The sequence below is a fragment of the Pan troglodytes genome, chromosome 8, assembly GCF_028858775.2.
Source record: "Pan troglodytes isolate AG18354 chromosome 8, NHGRI_mPanTro3-v2.0_pri, whole genome shotgun sequence".
In the NCBI taxonomy this organism is placed as follows: Eukaryota; Metazoa; Chordata; class Mammalia; order Primates; family Hominidae; genus Pan; species Pan troglodytes.
Genome location: NC_072406.2, coordinates 48,387,561 through 48,402,360, shown reverse-complemented (window position 1 = coordinate 48,402,360; position 14,800 = coordinate 48,387,561). Strand labels below are relative to the sequence as shown.

General features: G+C 41.5%; 1 protein-coding gene across 15 annotated transcripts in view; it reads right to left on the bottom strand.

The window, feature by feature from the left end:
• CCNY (cyclin Y) overlaps positions 1–14,800 on the bottom strand; it is a 326,218-nt gene that overhangs the window by 130,090 nt on the left and 181,328 nt on the right. The window contains exon 1 of one of the 15 annotated variants that reach the window (XM_063781648.1): positions 273–375. The exons of 13 other annotated variants lie outside the window; for them this stretch is intronic. The gene's annotated coding sequence lies outside the window, so the exon portion shown is untranslated. Of the gene's footprint in view, positions 1–272; positions 376–14,800 lie in introns of those variants that run through there. One more of the 15 variants, XM_063781649.1, reaches the window with a different exon arrangement.

The window sequence follows — 14,800 nt, the reverse complement described above, 5'->3', positions numbered from 1 at the left end:
GCTCTTCTTTCCATAATCCCAAACTGAGTTAATGGCACCACTGATCACCCTGAAGCCAAACCACAAATACTAAAAATTTCCCTGATCTCTACTGTTCCCTCATTCCATATATCCAAATCTATTTGGAAGCTCCTCTCATTTCCATCACTGCTTCCACCACCTTGATTTAAGTCCTCATCATCTGTCACCCGGACTATTCAATATCCTAGCATCTCTACCTCTCGCCTCCTCCACCCCTACATCCATTCTCCACATTGCTTTATTAGGATTACCTTTTCAAAATACAAATCTAATTTCATTTGCAAAAAATTTTAAAACAAAAATTCAGTCATGCACTGCGTAACATTTTGGTCAACAGACTGCATCAATGACAGTAGTCCCTTGAGCTTATGATGGAGCTGAAAAACTCCTATCACCTAGTGACATCATAATGTAGTGCAACACATCACTCCTGTGTTTGTGATGATGCTGGTGTAAACAAACCTACTGTGCTGCCAGTCAAACAGTTATAGCCAGACACAGTGGCTCACAACTGTAATCCCAGAACTTTGGGAAGCCAAGATGGGTGGATCACTTGAGGTCAGGAGTTCAACACCAGCCAGACCAACATGGTGAAACCCCATATCTACTCAAAATACAAAAATTAGCTGGGCGTGATGGCGCACACCCATAATCCCAGCTACTTGGGAGGCTGAGGCAGGAGAATAGCTTGAACCCGGGGGGCAGAGGTTGCAGTGAGCCAAGATCACGCACTGCACTCCAGCCTGGACAGCAGAGCAAGACTCCGTCTCAAAAAAAAAAAAAAAGCCAAAAAACAGTTAACTGTGAAACAGCCTCAGGCAGGGCCTGCAGGAGGTACCAGAAGAAGGCCTTGCTATCATGGGAGATAACAGCTCCATGAGTGCTGTCACCTCTAAAGCCCTTCAAGTGTGTTGGAAATGGGTATTCAATGTCGCAGAAATCAACCCTAAGACAAAGGATCTCTCAGCAAGGATAATTTACTTTCTGCAGAAAGGGTGCTGGTCGCTAGCAGTTTTGCCAGAGAGCACACAGAAAAGAGACAGGGTCATTTATAGTCTGACACGTCCACCCTATGGCTGTGTCCAGTTTCCATTGGCTGGAATGGGACCTCACATTCTGTACTTGTCCTGATTGGCTAGCAACTTAGAACTTCCCAAAAGAGACATACATAGAGGAGAACAAAGGAAAGGAGGAAGTAACTTGTGGAATGCTGAGAAAGGCAAAAACACCTCCAAATAAGGAAGAGGAACAGGCTATGACCTAATGCTTTCTTGGGCCTGTACAGGTATGCCAGGGCAAATATCTAGCCTAAAAGATGGGGACTAAGAACACAAAGTATATTCCTTTCTTTATTACGGCTAGCAGATATTTAAGAATATTAGCACAGGTCTTTGAGTAAATTTTGCTTCTAAGAGAGGCTACTATTTATTCCCAATTAGACTGCGAGGAAAGTTCCTTTGAAGAGGAATCTCTACTTCATTTTCTACAGAGTGGGACAGAGGTGCTGGTGGAAGACAGTGATATTGATGATCCTGACCCTGTGTAGGCCTGGCTAATGTGTGTGTTTGTGTCTTGTTTTTAACAAAAAAGTTTAAAAAGACAATAAAAATTTTAAACCAGAAAACAGCATACAGAGTATGGATATAAAGAAAAAAATATTTCTGTACAGCTATCCAATGTGTTTGTGTTATAACTGTTATTTCAAAAGTCAAAAAGTTTTAAAAATTTAAAGTTTATAAAGTAAAAATGTTACAGCAAGCTAAGATTAATTTATTAGTGAGGAAAAATATTTTGTATCAGTTTAGTGTGGCCTAGGTGTACACTGTTTGCAAAGTCTCTGGTAGTATACACAAATGTTCTAGGCCTTCAGAGTCACTCTCCAGCCACTTGCTAACTCACCCAGAGCAACTTCCAGTCCTACAAGCTCCATTCATGGAGATGGTAAACAGGCATACTATTTTTTATCTTCTATACCGTATTGTTACTGTACCTTTTCCATGTTTAGGGATGTTTAGATATACAAGTTCTTACCCACTGTGTTCAAATTACCTAAAGTATTCAGTCCAGTCAGATGCTGTACAAGTTTGTAGCCTAGGAGCAACAGGCTATACTATGCAGCCTACATGTGTAGTAGGTTAGACCATCTAGATTTGTGGGTAAGTACACTCTCTCATGTTCACGCAATGACGAAATCACTTAATGAGACATTTCTCAGAAAGCACTTCTTAGAACATACCACCTTCATTAAGTGACACATGACTGTATATGAAATAAAGGGAGAAAATAACACAAACCACATCAATAGCCCATCCCGTAGCCATCCCCAGTAGTTTCTTTATTCATACTCCCAAATTCATTACTCATACTCTATATGTTCCAAACATGAAAATGTCTTCTACTCCCCAAATACATCATGCTGTTTCATATCTCAGTATTTCAAACAGTTTTCCCTTAACTAAAAAGTTCTCATCCTACAAGCAAACTCCTACTTGTTTTTAAAAACTATTTTCGAATATCAAGTCTTGTAGGTAGACCACCCTAAACTCCCAACAAAGTACCTCCTATCCAGGCAATTTGTATGAGTCTCCGGTCTCATTATTTCACTACCTTTCAATTATAAAGCCATCTCTCCCACCACACTATGAGCCTGATGCACAGCAGATGGCTAATAAACTGTGAGTTAATTTTATGTCCTTTTAATGACTCACATTGCTTCTGCTTCAAAGTTCTAAGCTTAGCATTCAAGGGTACCTAATTTTCCCTTATTTAGTTCTATTTCTCCAACCACCACCATAAGCCCTTGGAGGGCAACCAGCACTGCCTCAGAGATCTGCATCGCTCCAACACAAACAGGGCCCAACACATCAGGAGTTATGGCAACACTCTGTAGGTCATGCAGGCTAAGTGACATTTCTAGCCAGCCCATGTGTTATACCCAGGTACACTTTCACTATTGCTTTACTAGGACTTTTAAGCTATTATTCAAAATGCAACAATGAATCTAAGTTCTTTCAAATTATGTCATCGTTTTAACTAAAACTATAAATGGGAACTTTTCCTTTCATACAGACTTTATAACAATGGGTATTCTCTTAAGTATGATCATTTTAAATCATACAGCCAAATTTGTTTTCCAGAGAAACACATTTTTATTTTACAATTAATACGTAATTAACTTCATTTAATGAAATGAACTTTATTAAAGACATCTACACCTTAAAATAAGATACACCAGCATGAACTCTTATCAAGTTTATGCTAATAACCTACTGCTTTTTCTTTTCTATTTTCATACAGGGCCTCACTCTGTCACCCAGGCTGGAGTGCAGTGGCACAATCTCAGCTCATGCAACCTCCGTCTTCTGGGCTCAAGCAATCCTCCCACCTCAGCTTCCCAAGTAGCTAGGACTACAGGCACACACCACCATCCCTGGCTATTTCCTTTTTTATTTTTAGTTGAGATGAGGTTTCGCCCATGTTGCCCAGGCCAGTCTCGAACTCCTGAGCTCAAGTGATCCTCCCGCCTCAGCCTCGCAGCCACTGCGCCCAGCCTCCTACCGCTTTTTCCATTGAAAAGCCCAATTGCTAAGCTAAAGCATAGTAATAACAGGGCCCTAAAATTAAGAAAACAAGAAACGTACACAATGCAGATACATAGGAAACTCTGTACCACTCTCTAAGGCCACAAACACTTAACATCAGGGAAAGCTCTTATTCATCTTGTCTCTGTTCCTTCCAAAATGAAAGTCATTTCAAAGAAGACTGCTTCTGCTTCTTTGCTAACAACAGTTTAAAGGCCAGCTTGTTCTTGGCTTACAATGGTTCCATTCTGCAACATGGTAAAACAAGGCGGTATTCAGAAGAGGCCAAAACACCTGTCAGTGCTACAGACTCTCCCTGACCCTCATACCACATGGGGCCCCATTCTAGCTCCTTATGGGACTCTTCCTTTCCATTTCAGGCAAATGGAGTCTTATAAGTGGTGCTAACAATATAGAATCACTTCTGAATTGGCAATTGTATACTCTCTCTTCTAGAGAAAAATCCAAAGCAATATAATGGAAATAAGAGCACCCATCCTTAACTTCACAGGTACACTTGTTAAAACAAAATGATGTGTGAAAAGAGATGTCTTAAAATAGCAATGACACGTGAAAATCTAGACTTCTTTCAGCTCAGTTTATGAGTTAAGACTACCTCTCTTGTAGCATAATTAACAAATGTATGTAATGCTTCTCAGAAGTAAAGATAAGCAGGGACTGGAGTCCCACGTGTGCAATTACACTTCATTCTACTTTAGAAACTGCTCTAGGCTCCGTCCTTTCTGCTGCCCAGAATCACTCTTTCTAGGAGCTGATTCTGAAGTTCTCTCCCACAGGTGATCACCACCACAAAGCTGTGCCCCGGACAGGGGTCTAAAACAGCAGAATATGCTGCAATGAAGAAAACTTGAAGCTTATTCTGAAGACATCTAGGAAAGAGTCAGCACTAGGAGGGGTGGGAAGCAAGGGTCTGGAGGAGGGTAGGCAGATCCAGGCCAGGCTGTTTTCATAAGCAAAGCTGAAATGGAGCAGCCAGGCCTGTTCTCTTACATCTCGTCTACACTTGCCTCTGAGGTTCAACAGCAGAGTTGAGCAGTTCAGAGACCACTTGGCCCTTTCCAGAGAACCTCTGCTAACCTCTGCTCCAGAGTGGCCAGGGACACAAGGACATGAGAAACAGCACAGGGGTGAGTTCCCTGAGTTTCCTTTCTGCCTCACGTATCTCAGATAAAAGCTAAAGAAGGAGACAATCTGCAAACATGAAGGGTGCAGACCAAAGAACACCTGCTCTCTCTGTCCAAAGAACAGAAAGGAGCCTGTCTAGCAAGACAGAACATTTTTAGATAATAACCACTCTACTCCACAGGTGCCAAAAACGACTGTGGCTCCAGTCCCATCCACACCAACAAAGGCTGAGTGTGAGGCCTAAACTTTTGCCATTGTGAAGTGGTAATGAGATGCCCCAACACCTCTAGGTCCAAGAAGGCCAAGTAGGGGACCAGGACTTTCATCCTCCACTGCCAGTAATAACCAGCTCCCTACACTGCTGCACTATCAATGAAAACAACATGGAGAAGGGAGACTCCCACCAACTATAACAAAGAGCCCCAGCCACATCCCCTCAGTGTCAACAGCGGCTAAGTAAAACCTGAACTTCTGTCTCCACCTGGCGGTAACAAGGGAGTGGCCCACCATCCTCTGCCAGAGCAATGCCATAAGTCAACTAAAACAGAAGGTTTAAATAAGATCTAAAATGTCCAGGAGGTTTCAATTAAAAAAAAAAAACACTCATCCTACCAAGAAGCTAGATTTCAAGCTGTACGAAATGAAGAAAATACATGCCAGCACTGAGATGACAGAGATGTTGAAGTTACCTGACAGATTTTAAAGCAGCCATAATAAGACTCTTCAATGAACAAGGACACACACACACACACACACACACACACACACACACTTGAAACAAAAAAAAAAAGAGAGAGAGAGAGAAAGAGGCAGCAAAGAAAAAGAGGCTCAGCTCAGCAAAGAAATAAAAGCTATAAACAAGTACCAAATGGAAATTTTAGAACAGAAGTAAAAAGCTCAGTAGATGTGCTCAACAGCAGAACAGAAGAAAGAATCAGTGAACTGAAAGATGGAACAAAAGAAATTACCCAAACTTAACAATAGAGAGAAATCAAGAAATAGACCAGAATGAAAAAAAGGCTAATAATAGAGCCACAGGAACTTGTGGGACTGTGAAAAAAGAACTAACATTCTCATCATCAGAGTACCAAGGGAGAAAAGACAGCGGGCAGGGCTTGGAAAGTATATGAAGAAATAACAGCTGAAAAGTTCCCAAATTTGGCAAGAAACAGAAACCCAAGATTCAAAAAGCTAGTTAAACTTTGAAAAACTAAAGACAGAAAAATTCTTCAAAGCAGCCAAAGAAAGATGACACCTACCTATAAGGAAAAAACAATTTGAATGACAGCTGATTGTTCATCAGAAAACAGGAAAAGCCAGAAGAAAGTGGCACGATGCTTTCAGGGATTGAAAGAAAAGAGGTGACAACCCAGAATCCTGTATCAGCAAAACTATCATTAAGGAATGAAGAGGAAATCAAGATATTTTCATGAAACTAAGAGAAACTGTCACCAGCAGACCTACCCTGAAAGAATGGCTAAACAAAGTTCTCTAAATGAAAAGGAAATCAAATAAATCAACCTTGGAACATCAAGAAGAAAGAAAGAAGAGGGTGTGTAAAAACAAAGGTAAAATGTAAAAGGCTTTCCTCCTTCTCTTGAATTTTCCAAATTACATTTGACAATTGAAGCAAACAGTGTAACAATATCTACTGTGGTTCTAAATGTATACAGGAGAAATATTTAAGACAATTACATAGCTCCCACATGTACCAAATGACTTGTTATAAACAAAAATATTCACTGAATAATAGTGAAAGATTACAAATAAATGTCCATTAATAGAGGGCTGGTTAACTTAACAATGATACAGCCATACAACAGAATATTATATAACTATTAAAAAGATGGTTAGGCCAAGCACGATGGCTCATGACTGTAACCCGGGCACTTTGGAAGGCTGAGGCAGGAGGATCACTTGAGCCCAAGAGTTCAAGACTAGCCTGGGAAACATAGTGAGATCTTATCTCTAAAAAAAAAAAATTTGTTTAAATTAGTCAGGCATGGTGGTGTGCACCTATAATCCCAGCTACTTGGAAGGCTGAGGTGGGAGGACAGCTTTAGCCTGGGAGGCTGAGGCTGTAGTGAGCTGTGATTGCACCCCTACACTCCAGCCTGGGAAACAGAAAAGGCCTTGCCTCAGGAAAAAAAAAAAAAGAACTCCGAAGATATGTTTTTATGGACAATAAGCAGGGCCACAGCAGTGTCTCCTGGATGCTATCATTTGTATGATGATAAATACGCATGCAGAGACTCTCGAGAGAGAGACACACAGAAGCTGGTAAGAGTATTTGCTGCCAAGCAGAGAACTGGCATCCAGCGATCAGAGTAGGCTGTGGGGTGAAGGGGACAAGTTTTCCTGTACACTATTTTCATTCCTTTCCAGTTTATTATCTATTTAGTATTGTTAATTTTAAAAACTTTTAAAAGAAAGTAAAAAATTCCCAACCCAAAAGCAAGACTTGGAAGGTTTCAGCTAAAGCTGAGGGGAAACAGTAAAACAGTGCTTCCAGGATAGCTAGGTGTTTACATGTATTTAAACATGGCTACAGATTTTATGAAATCCTAGAAAAAAACCTTTTCTCACTCTATTCATACTAGCTTCATCAAAAAGGTGGTGGTGGTGTTTTTTTGTTTTTTTTTTTTTGAGACAGAGTCTGGCTCTGTCGCCCAGGCTAGAGTGCTGGAGCGTAGTGGTGTGATCTCGGCTCACTGTAACCTCTGCCTCCCCAGCTCAAGCAATCCTCCCAACTCATCCTCCCGAGTAGCTGGGACTAAAGGCACATGCCACCATGACTGGTTAATTTTTGTATTTTTTGTAGAGGCAGGTTTTTGCCATGTTACCCAGCTGATCTCAAACTCCTGGGCTTAAGTGATCCTCCCCTCTCCACCTCCCGAAGTGCCTGAAAATGATACTTTAAATAGCCAAATAATAATTTATTGAAAAGTGTTCTATGAATGTTGATCCTAAGGCCACACCTAGGGAAAAATTTGATTTCAAATTATTAGGCCTTTGCCTGAAGACACAGCAAATGTGACATCAGACTCTCAAGGATCCTGGCATTGCAAACCCAGTTCCATCAAGTGACGCTGATATGATTTGGCTCTGTGTCCCCACCCAAATTTCACCTTGAATTGTAATAATCCCCATGTGTCAATGGTGGGGCCGGGTGGAGATAACTGAATCGTGGGGGTGGTTTCCCTCATACTGTTCTCATGATAGCGAGTTCTCACAAGATCTGATGGTTTTATAAGCGTTTGACATTTCCCCTGCTGTCATTTCTTCTCTTGCCTGCTGACACGTAAGACATGTCTTCCGCCTTCCGCCATGATTGTGAGGCCTCTCCAGCCATGTGGAACTGTGAGTCCATTAAACCTCTTTTTCTTTATAAATTACCCAGTCTCAGGTATATCTTTATTAGCAGTGTGAGAAAAGACTAATACAGTTACCAAATATAAAACTTAAAACTGAATATTATAGATCATGAACCTGTAAACCAAATCACCAACAGAGAAGGAAAAAAAGAAACAGGAAAAAATTAACTCATTTTAAGATTTTTGAAGATTTCATTTTCATCCAACGTACAGAAGTCAAAGCCACCACCAGTTCTAAAAAGGTAACATATTTAAGGATCTCAAAGTCATGGAGGAAAAGAGCAACATGTGGGTAAGAGCAAGTGCTGTGCCTCCAGTGTCCTTCCACAAAGCTCTGCCACAAGTCAGAGATCCACAACCCCAGAAACATCATGACCCCCACAACAGCTCTCTCCCTGGAGCAGGGCCCCAAGCTCAGGTGAAACCAGGTCCTACACTGGCAGCCTCCAAAGACTAATTGGAAACCCTTCAACCAACTGCAGGGTAAAACCAGCAGCAGCAGAAAACCTAACCCCAAGAGCCAGGAGCAAGAGCTTCTGACAAACGGGGAGGGCAGAGGTCACTTTATGCCCAAGATAATCTTTCTAGATACCTGCTGAGGGGTGGGGGACCCATAAGGATCAGCTCATCAGGAAATTGTGAACACTGCATCCCACCACCGCACACACCTTTCTAAAGCCCTGACTTTCCAAAAGGCGATGTCCAAATCCCTGCTTGGCACTCAGGGTCCCACAAGTCACTCCTGGGCTTCCCTCCTGGCCTTGCCCAGTCCCCATGTCACACTTCCCCATGGCCTGGCTGCTGCTGCTGCTGCCCCACCCCTGCCCAACTCTCCAGCTCCCATGTCTGGGCTTCTCTCTCCACCTGAAACTGCCTCTTGTCCACTATCCAAATTTCATCCCTCTTTGATAACCGAACTTCCTTCCTTTCTGGAACTTCTGCTGACCACCTCCCACCCAGAATTAACTTCCTCCTTCCAAACTACAGGAGGCACTATCCATCGTCACTACTACCATCATAATTAGGAGGAGGAACTTAAACATCTTAGCCATTATCTGTGCCAGATGTTCTCCCATTTAATTCTCACCAATACCTAGCATTTGGTTCCCACAGCAGAGAGGAAGAACCTGAGGCCCAGAGAGATTTAATGAGAGCCTCTGAGCACATGTCCACTGAGTCCTCAACACAAAAGCTTCTGATTGTACCAACAGCTCGCAAGGTCTGTGACTGAAATAGTCTAATAAACAAAAGTGTGTAAACAGGTAACCCAGAAAGAACACAGAGCTGTAACGGCAGCTTGACTGTGTCATGTTTTATCTTTAAAATAAAGGTTAAGCACTGTATTGTACAAGACAACGTGTGTGATTATTTTAGTACAGAAATCATCTCTCATATTACTTATCCTCAGGTAGAACCAGTCCTCCACGCAGATGGGCCACACGGGCCTATGAGACAGCCCGATATGACCCACTAGGCCACACTGTTCTCCAAGGGTATGGGGCAGGTTTATTCCACACATTGGGCTTAATCCCTTACAAGGCGCCTTTATGTACATCCTATCTTATTTCAATTTCACAATAAGCCTGTCCATAGGTAGAACGGATAGTTATTTCCATTATCTCACAGACAAGGAAACTGATTACCAGGTAAGTATAAGTGTCTTACCCTGTAGCTACTGAAGGCCCTGGCAGAGATAGGGACCTGGAGCTTCCGACTCCTAGCCTTATAATCCATGTTTCCAACCATCCTCTTCTGTTTATCAGCCCTCGATAGACACTCTCCCCAGTCATCTCTCAGACTCATGAAATCCACATGTTGATGCCTCAACTCATTGCCCCAATCCAGGTGCAGCCTCTGCAAGGCAGGGGGCTTTGGGTTTCCTCACTTGCCTCCTCGCCCCCTGCCTTCTTCACCATTCCATCATCCCACAGCGCTCAGCACAGATCATTCTGTTCTCTGACATTCTCAAAGTAAAAATGAGTCGAGAAGCAGGAGATACATTAAGTAGAAAGAAAGTATAAGGGGCACAAAGTGAGGAAAGGGGAGAAAAATAGAAGCAATAAATAACTGAGAGAGCAGAAAAGAGTCTTATCCAAGCAGCAGCCCCAGCTGAGAAGGGCAAATGTGCCTAGACATGGGTCAAAAAATACAGTCATTCTCAGAACTGTGATATGAACAAGGCAAACAGGGAAAGTCATTCTGAAAATACCTACTTATTGGTTTCATTCAAAGCATCCCTCTGAATAAAGAGTGATACTTCCTAAGTGGAAAGGAGAGAGTCTTGCTCTTAAATGTTTTGTAAAAAGTGTTTGACAAAGGATCACTTAAGGGCAAAATTTACACCAAGAAAAACAGAGTTTAAAATTAATCACTTCCCATTTGAAAACTTTTTAAAATACCATTTGTCAAATAGTGCAAGTCTCTAAAATCATAAAATCATATATGTGTAGTATTAGTCCCAAAAGTAAGAGCAGGACAAAACTCTCCTGTCCATAGCCAGGCTCTGTCCCTGAGGATGTGCCACTCCATAGTGCGCTCAGCTGGGCACTCCATCAGGGTCATAACGCATTTGTGAGTGGAGAGATTACACAGCCATCACTTTTCCCTGAACCCATCACACCCAAATCCCCATTTCAGACAGAGGGAGACAACATAATTACTCATGGCAATGGGCCAGTCTTTTCCAGACTTACAGCCTTTGTGGGTAAAAACCAAAGCCACAATGAACGTCCACATCAGCATCACATTAGCAATATGGGCCTCACCCGCCTTCATGCTACATGTCACTGGTTTTTAATACCCTAAAGAGAATAAATTAATAGAAGATTATTTTCCAGCAAAGACAATTCACAGGCAGGCTCTTGCTCCCCTTCCTGTCACTCACAAGTGTGTAAATATGACTGATGAGATTTGTAGCACTTAAGTTCACATACAAGGAAATACTGCCAATACTAGTCAAATTCCTGTGGTAACATGCATCACTTTCAGAAACAACTATTTCTTAGCCAGGTGCAGTGGCTCACGCCTGTAATCCTAGCACTTTGAGGAGGCCAAGGCAGAAGGATCACCTGAGGTCAGGAGTTCGAGACCAGCCTGGCCAACATGGTGAAACTCCATCTCTACTAAAAATACAAAAAATTAGGCGTGGTGGCATGTGCCTGTGGTCCCAGCTACTGGGGAGGCTGAGGCAGGAGAATTGCTTGAACCCAGGAGGCGGAGAATGCAGTGAGCCGAGATCGCACCACTGTACTCCAGCCTGGGTGACAAGAGTGAAACTTCATCTCAAAAAACCACTATTTCTTAAGATGGTAGAACCAAGACTAATACATGTATCATACACTAGAAAATCCATGTTTTTATCTTTTTATTTACAATAACTAACATATCTAATTTTTCTACTTTGGAACACTGAACATTATTTTCCACACCTTTTCTTTGATGACTGTTGTGTTATACTATTTGACAAGAACCTGTCAAATAACTACCCTGAAATCTTCTTATGGTACTGAAGGTATGAAAAGAAACCCCAAAATAGAGGTTTTATTAGATAAATAAAAATAAGGCTGAAAAACGTTCTAGGAGTTGAAAAAAGTAAATTTAAAAGCTGAGAAGAGAGTACAAAGGAAAAATGTATTTTATTTCATTCAAAAGGTTTTACAATAGGAGGAGGGAGATAATCAATGAAAAACCCCACCTTAGTTTACAGGTAGTATCTTTTTTATTATTTTTTGTAGAGACAGGGATCTCACTATGTTGCCCAGGCTGGTCTTTAACTCCTGGGTTCAAGGGATCTTCCCACCTCAGCCTCCCAAAGTGCTGGGATTACAGGTATGAGCCACCGTGCCCAGCCTACAGGTAGTATCTTAAAGAGATGTTAACCTCATATGCACATCAAGAATCTGAATGCTCACTCAGCTGGTAAAACCAAGGTGGTAATGCTAATGGCACGTTAGTCTAGTTCAAAATATTTTTTAGTATTCTTAACCACATTCCAGACACATTAAGGATCAAATAAGATGCTGGCAAAAAAGACAGCAAAGGAACACACTGAGCCCTGGGGCACCTTTGCCCCCAGGACAGCACTCAAGCAAGACCGCAGAAGCATCTAGACTGGGCTCTGCCGCTGACCAGCTGCAACTCCTCTGAGCAGCAGACTCCTCGGCTGTGAAGCTAGAGGGTTAACTCGATGTTCTCTTAAGGCTACCTTCCTGCTTTAAAATTACACATGGTGAAGAAACTACTCACGAAGATGAAGGAGATAAAATTTATTGGAGTGCTTGCCCATTATTAGGCTGTATAATTAAAAGATCTGTTTTGTCTCTCACATTCTAATAATGGATTTTTCCTAGGGAGAACAGAAAAGTTACTTTTCAGAAAACATTTTAATTTCCAAAGTTAACCATAATTAAATTTATGAAACCCAAAATGTGAACTTGTTTTTGTTTTCATATTAAGGAAATTTCATCTTGTGATCCTAAGCTTTCAGTGGAAGGAACAGATTGCCTCTCTCAATAAGATGGCTGGTGGACGGATATATATGCTCTACCAAACAGCTTATTAGAAAGAAGTACTTAAATATTACAAAATACACAAAAGTATCATACTCTTATACCCAAAGCATAGCATAGTATGTTCAGTTATTAAGTCAAGTGTCATGAAAATTATATGAAGGTCTCACTAAAGTTCAAAGTTTCAGTCAAAGGTAAGCAGTTTGACAGAAATATTGGTCATTTACTTACAAAATCTAGAGAATCCCCATTTATTAGTGCTTACTGAGTATCAGCACTCTTAGGTTCTTTGTTATAATCTCATTTAATCATCTCAACAGTCATCTTAACCACATTAAGAGGTAGCTATCATTATTCTCATTTTACAAATCAAGACACTGAAGTGGAGAGAAATTAAAACACCTTCCCAAAGCAGAACAGCAAGTCACGGAGCCAAGATTCCAACACAGCACTTACAATTCAAATCTAATGATCCTTCCCCTACACTTAAACAATCTGGGTTAGCTTATACTAATAAAAATACGCCACATGGATCAACTATTTAAGTTACTGATATGCAAGATGATTCTCGCACTGACATTCGCTCCATAATATGACTTCCTTATCTTTGCTGGTGCTACTCCTTGACAAGAGAAAATGAACCATAATTTTTCTCAGACACAGAACTGAATACCTTATAAACTTCCATACCAACAAATCCATGATGTCTTTATTTTACAGATGTAAAAACAGAGGATCACAATAGGAGGCTAATCTCTGGTGGTTTAGAGGCTGGGAGAAAAAAAAAAAAAAAAACTAGGAGGCCAAGTAACCAACCTAAGAAGGCCACACCCTGTGAGTGGTGGAACCGAGGTCTAACGTAGCCTATGAGGCTCCAAGCCTGAGCCTGGGACCCGATGCTTAGGGTGCTTCTTTTTCCCCAACAAAACGAGCATGGCTTTACTGGATTCTGCAGGAAGAACACGTATCAGAACTCTAAAGAATGACAGTTCAGTCAATGAAAACGAAGTTAAAAATACAGCATTCGTTTCCAAAGCATTTGCCGGACAGATCAGACAGAATTCAAAGGTTAGAGCAATGACAGACTGTGCTACAACCTCAAGAAATGTTTCTCTCTCTCCCCCCCACCACCACACACAGAGTGGTGTGAGGAGGGGGATGAGTGAGTGAGTGAGAGAGAGAGAGAGAGAGAGAGAGAGAGAGAGGAGGGGAGGGGAGGGGGAAGGGGGAGGGGGGAAGATGGGAGGGGGGAGGAGGGGAAGATGGGAGGAGAGGAGGAGAGGAGGAGGGGAGGAGTGAAGGATGCTTCCAAGTGTGAGCAATTTCACTTCCAAGATCAAGCATGGGTGGAAAACATTTAAAGAACAGTAATGGAGTAATTTAAATTATGCTTCTCTGCAATTAGCAGGCTTAGTTTATAAACATATTCACCAGAAAGGTTTATGACCAAAGATTAATGTAAGTATTAATTTTTTTTTTTTTTTTAGATGGAGTCTCATTCTGTCGCCAGCCTGGAGTGCAGTGGCACAATTCCGGCTCACTGCAACCTCCGTCTCTCAGGTTCAAGCGATTCTCCTACCTCAGCCTCCTGAGTAGCTGGGACTACAGCAGCACACCACCAGGCCCAGCTAATTTTTGTATTTTTAGTAGAGATGGGGTTTCACCATGTTGGCCAGGATGGTCTCGATCTCTTGACCTCGTGATCCACCCGCGGATCGTGATCGGCCTCCCAAAGTGCTGGGATTACAGGCATGAGCCACCACGCCAAGCCATATTAAATTTTTTTAAAAATTCTATATATGTAACATTTTTTGAAATATCCCTACTACATAAAATTATGCCCACCTACATAGTTATGCTAGTGATACACATATGAGCAAAGAAATCTTTTTCTTATTAAATTCTGTTAAATTTCAAATAACCATTATCCTCAATTCCAATGGACATTGAAATAACAGTTAAACTTCCACCCTCAATCCTCTTTTGTTAAGTAGTTAATACTCTATACTACCGTTGTTATTATGTGGTTAATCTATTTCTAAAGTGAAAGATGCCTGTGAAATTCAAATGGTACCTCCTAATTTATCCATTCGATAACCTGATTTTCAGTCACACGATGATCACATTCTCCCTCTTTCCTTTCCCACTCTTCCCTTCACCTGTGTCTTTA